At 37.9% G+C, this 5,752-nt stretch overlaps 1 pseudogene; it reads left to right on the top strand.

Moving 5' to 3' along the window:
- Positions 1–1,946: 1,946 nt before the first annotated feature.
- Positions 1,947–2,726, top strand: LOC126954423 (ubiquitin-conjugating enzyme E2 L3-like; annotated as a pseudogene).
- The last annotated feature ends 3,026 nt before the right edge of the window (positions 2,727–5,752 follow it).

Genomic DNA, 5,752 nt, shown 5'->3' on the forward strand with positions numbered 1-5,752 from the left:
CATCAAAAAATAATTTTATATTTTATAGTTTTACTAATCTCTAAGGGTTGTCTGAATGAAATACAGACATTAAAACTAATACCAGGATAGCACAACTAGTGAAAAAATTAATATGACCAACTCTAGTAATTTGCTTAAGAGCACTTAAGACCCAGAAATAGAACCACACAAATGCAAACATCTAATTTCTGACAAAGGTGTAAGAGAAATTCAAAGGAGAAAGGGTATTCTTTTAAACAAATGGTAGTAAAGCAATTAAACATCCATAGACAAAAACAATAAACCTTGATCCACATCATACACTTTTCTTAAAACCAACTCAAAATAGATAACTCAAAACCATAATATTTTTAAAAGGCAACATAGGAGAAAACTCTGAAACCCAGGGCTCGGTCACATGTTCTTAGACATGATACCAAGAGTACCACCCATAAAAGAAAAAATCAGTAATTTGGACTTCATCAAAATTAAAAACATTTGCTCTGAGAAAGACCCTTATAAGGAAATTAAAAGACAAGCTATGGAATGAGAGAAAATAATTGTAAAGTACATATCTGACAAAGACTTCTATTAGAATATATAAGAACCTCTCAAAATTCAGCAGTAAAGCTAACAAACAAACCCCCCCAAAATAACCAATAAAATTAGAAAATGTGAAAGACGTGAAGAAACATGTCACTGAAGAGGATATAAAGATGACAAATAAGCACATAAAAAAATGTTCAACATCACCAGTTGTTACAATACGAATGTAATTCAAAATACCATTTGCTATCGTCAGTATTTTAGTTCTTCCAAAAGGAATGTAGTGATATCTCATTTGGATGACATTTGTATTTCCAGATTTCACAGTCCTACCAGCAATGTATGAGAGATCCAGTTCCTCTGCATCCATGTAATCCAAAATGAGATGTCACTATATATCTTTTGGAAGAACCAAAATAGTGACAATACCAAATGCTCGCAGGACTGTGAAATCTGGATAATAGTTTGGCAGTTTCATAAAAATACTAAACATATGCTTACCACTAGACAATTGAGCACTTGTACTCCTGAGAATTTATTCTGGGGGTAGAGTGGGAGGTAGGGAAATATGTCCACGTAGAAACCTATACATGATTGTTGAAAGCAGCTTTGTAAGAAATGGCCAGAAACTGAAAGCAACAAAAATGTCTTTCAACAAGTGAATGGTTAAAGAAACTGTGATCCATATATACCATTGAATACTACTCAGCAATAAAAAAGAATGAATTATTAATACATACAACTTGGATGTCTTGAACAGATCTGAAGGGCACCATGCTGAGTGAAAAAAAAAGCCAAGTTATTCATTTACGTTAATCTACACAACTAATGAAATAACATAAAAGTATGCATACACATTGTATTGAATGTCAATGTCTTGGTTTTAATATTGTACTGCAATTACATAAGATGTAACTATTGAGGAAATCTAAGGGAATACTACACTGGCACCTGTCCTCTTTGTACAATTTTTTGCAACTTCCTGTATCTACAGTTATTTCAAAATAAAAGTTTAGGCAGGGCACGGTGGCTCACGCCTGTAATCCCAGTACCTTGGGAGGCCAAGGTGGGCAGATCCCTTGAGGTCAGGAGTTCGAAACCAGCCTGGCCAACATGGTGAAACCCCATCTCCACTAAAAATACAAAACAATTAGCCGTGTGGTGGAGCATACCTGTAATTCCAGCTACTTGGGAGGTTGAGGCAGGAGAACTGCTTTAGTCTGGGAGGTGGAGGTTGCACTGAGCCGAGATTGTGCCACTGCACTCCAGCCTGGGTGACAGACCAAGACTCCATCTCAAAATAAAGAAATAAAGAAAAAGTTAAACAAACAAACAAACAAACAAACATGGGATGTGATAAACAGTCCTTCCTAACTGGGTTTTGTTGCATATGGATGTGAGATGTCGAACTGTAGCAGTTGATGTCCAAGACGGTGGTCAACAGGAAGGTGATGAACAAGCCTCCACATGATAAGGGGGCCTGATATAGTTTGGATATTTGTCCCCACCCAAATCTCATGTTAAAATATAATCCCCAGTATTGTAGGTCGGGCCTGGCAGTGACTGGAATATGGAGGCAGAATCCTCATGAATGGTTTAGCACCGTCCCTTTGGTGCCGCCCTCCAGATAGTGAGTGCATTCTTGGAAGATGTGTTCTGAGATCTGATAGTTTAAAAGTGTGTGGTGCTTCCCCTCACCCCTCCAGTTCTCACCATGTGATGTGCTTGCTCCCCTTTGCCTTTTGCCATAATTGGAAGCTTCCTGAGACCTCCCAGAAGCAAATGCAGCTATGCTTCCGTAGAGCCTGTAGAACCATGAGCCAGTTAACCCTCTTTTCTTTATAATTAACCCAGATTTCTTTACAGCAATGCAAGAATCGGCTAATACAGGGCCTTCAGGATCAAAACCAACTTTCCCACAGAGTACTCATTCAAACCACCAAAGATCACATTTAAAACAAAGATCTATCACCTGAACATTGATGAAAATGGGAAGGTCTGTTTGCCAGGAATTAGTGCTGAAAACTAGAAGCTGGCAACCAAAACCAACTAAGTAATCCAGTCAGTCTCTCATAGCACTGATGAACTACCTCCAGCCCAAGCATTCCCTTTGGCCTGACCTACCTGAAGAATACTCTAAGGATCGTAAAAAATTCTGTAAGAATGCTGGAGAGTTTACAAAGCAATATAGTCAAAAGTGACTTGAGGACTGAAATCTACTGCGATTGATTCCAGCAAATGTGAGCAGAGCTCTTGCCCCTGAGAGCAGTGCATTCAGACACCCACAAAGCAAGGCTCTGTGGAAAATTGACATATGCCATCCCCTGGGTTCACTTGTGGCAGTTACTAGCTTTCCATAGTTTTCTCAATCAAAAGTGATCTAGGTAACTTGTAAAGAAAAGATGAAAAATTTAAGATGCTTTCATTCTGCTTTGTTTGTTTTCAAAAATCACTGCTTCAACCTACTTCAAAAGAATGATTTTCCTTTTCTTGTGCAAAGTTATCCAAAATCTTCAAGCTACACTTAGCTCCTAAGGTTAAAAAAGAAAAAAAAGAAAAAAAAAGTGGTTGACCTTCTTCCTTTTGCCCTTGCAACTCCCATTTCTTGCACTCATTTTCTTTTTCATTTATTCACTTCCTCAGACCTAGGCCCTGCCTCCTCCACATAGGAGATGAGAGGACCCAGGTGTTTCTGGTGGCCTTTCTTCTGGCTCATTTGGACTGCTCTATGTAGGAGTTGGTTTAAATTCTCCTGACTCCCCGTTTATAAGGTCATTTAAAAAATTTAAAAACAAGCAAACAGCCACGCCCCTCCCCTCCAGCCCTCTCCCTAAAAATCCGTGGAAAGGGAGAGTCAGCTGTCCTGTAAATAACCAGCTAATGTTACTACATTATAGTCAATGACTCGGGCAAACCTCGATGTCAGGGTGCATGACTGATCTCCGGCCGGACCTGGCCCACATAGGTAAACCCTACAATAACAGGTCTGCCAGCCAAGAGGATGCTGTGCACACTGCGTGTGGTGAATCTCTCACCAAAAATACTCCAGAGACAAAGGGTGGCACTCCTCCTGCAGCCAGTTAGATCTTCTGGTCCTTGCAAGCAACGCTAAAGCCAGAATGTCCATTTGAACTTTCAAGCTCATCTGTCGCCGAGTTCCATCGGAATGTGCCACGGGGCTCGATTTCCACTTTCTGGATGCGGGGGCCTCCCACAGCCCTCCCCCGGCACAGTCTGATCCTGTGCGACATTGGAACTGGAATTGGCAGGACTCGGCTATTCAGGGCAGCAGTCTGGGGTCTCGGGGCCTCTGCTGGCTCCTTTGTCCTGGGCGCAGCCAGCCAGCCAGCCAAGGAACAAGACAGACTTCCCTCTTCCTTTGGACTCACAACCTTTGCAGAGTCAAGCTCTCCTTGAAGCTCACTCAATAATATCCTTTTAAATGTGTCTTAAATTGTTTTGACTGCTTCTGTTTTTTTTTTTTTGGAAGAAATAAGAATTGATCTTAGAATTTAAAACAACAACAACACAGACGCGCGTGCGCGCGCGCGCGCACACACACACACACACACACACACACACACACACACACAAACTACAGCAGTAAAGTGGCCTAAGGAGACAAACAACAAAAAGCCAATATGCTGAATACGGTATAATTGGAAACATGGAAGACAGTTGGCTTCTGATGCCATCTTTGGATCACTAACTTAACTAAACTTGGAATGACTTATGTCTAGTAAATTACTAAATGACCTAATAAATGACTTCATTGTTTAAGCTTAAAAAAAAAGCACTAAGATTCTCCTCAAAACTATTAATATTACATGCTATAAAATGTAAATAGAAAAATTATTTAAAAATTTAAAATTCTGGCATATATGTACTGAATTGCATCATCTTTGGCAATTTTCAAATGAGACACCCTGGAATATCTCCCAAAGAAATCTAAATTCACCATATTTTATTAAACTACTGAACTGACAGTATATGAAAAACACAGATGTTAAACACAAAATAAATGCAGAAACAAATTCAGATTTTAAAAAGTATAATGTGAGTTTGAGAAATGGCTTTGGTTCTTAGCAAAAGTTAGAAAGTTAGGGATTTTGTCAAGACTTGAAGAGTCTTTAAAATTTGGAAAAGACTATAAAGATTTATAAATAAGATTTTCTTAAAGTTCATGTGATATTCCAGAACAAGAGATAACTCGTCAGATTAAGATATTTTAATTTTAGCTTTAAATACTTTTTGTTTTCTCTCTAATTTTGCCACCATGTAAAAATGTTAGTGCAGTATTTTAGTACATGCTTTGAGTTTAATCTATGTTAAACTTTCAAAAATTTTTACATTAGTTCTATGGGTTGAGCCATTAGTGTTTCTACAAATGGTCTTAAGATTGCAAAACTATGCAACTGTATTGAACTAAAAGAACTCATAACAATGAATAACTCCTAAAATGTTTAAGCCTATGAATTCTTGCAATATGACCAATTACATATACTTAATTTGCTTGTTGAATTTTAATTTCTAGAACTTTATTTAACTTTAAAGCCTGAAGCTAATATTTTATTGAGGTAATAATTTAATCTTTGGGTACTTGGACAATTTCTAAGGAAAAAAGAGGCAAAACAGTGGTCACTAATCATTGTTATATCTACCCTTTTGATTATTTTTATATATTATACTATGGTTGTAGAGTAAAAATATATACAATTTTCTTTAAATGGTCAATAAAACTCAAAAATTATTAATCTGGTAGATTTGGGCTTGTGAAAAATTATTTTTTGGCTTTCTGAGTTCTTTTCATTTTTAATTTGGAAAACAAAATTTGGTTACTTTGGATAAAGATAATGCTATAATAGAATGCATCTTCCAAAATTCATTTGTTAAAACGTAATCCCAATGCAACAGTATTGGAAGATGGGGCCCAATGAGAGATGTTTAGGTCATGAGTGCTTCATCCTCATTAATGTATTAATGCTCCTAAAAATGGGCTTCTGGGAGTGGGTTCACACTTCTGCTCTTCTGCCGTATTTGGACACAAGTTTGTCCGTTTTTGCTCTTCCAGTTTCCACCATGGGAAGATAGAGCAAGAAGGCCCTCACCCAACACCAGATGCTTGTGCCTTGATCTCCCAGCCTCCAGAAATGTGAGAAATAAATTTCTGTTCCTTATAAATTGCTCAGTCTTAGGTATTGACTAAGACCAGATGGTAACATAAACC

This window comes from Macaca thibetana, chromosome 5 (assembly GCF_024542745.1).
Source record: "Macaca thibetana thibetana isolate TM-01 chromosome 5, ASM2454274v1, whole genome shotgun sequence".
NCBI lineage: Eukaryota > Metazoa > Chordata > Mammalia > Primates > Cercopithecidae > Macaca > Macaca thibetana.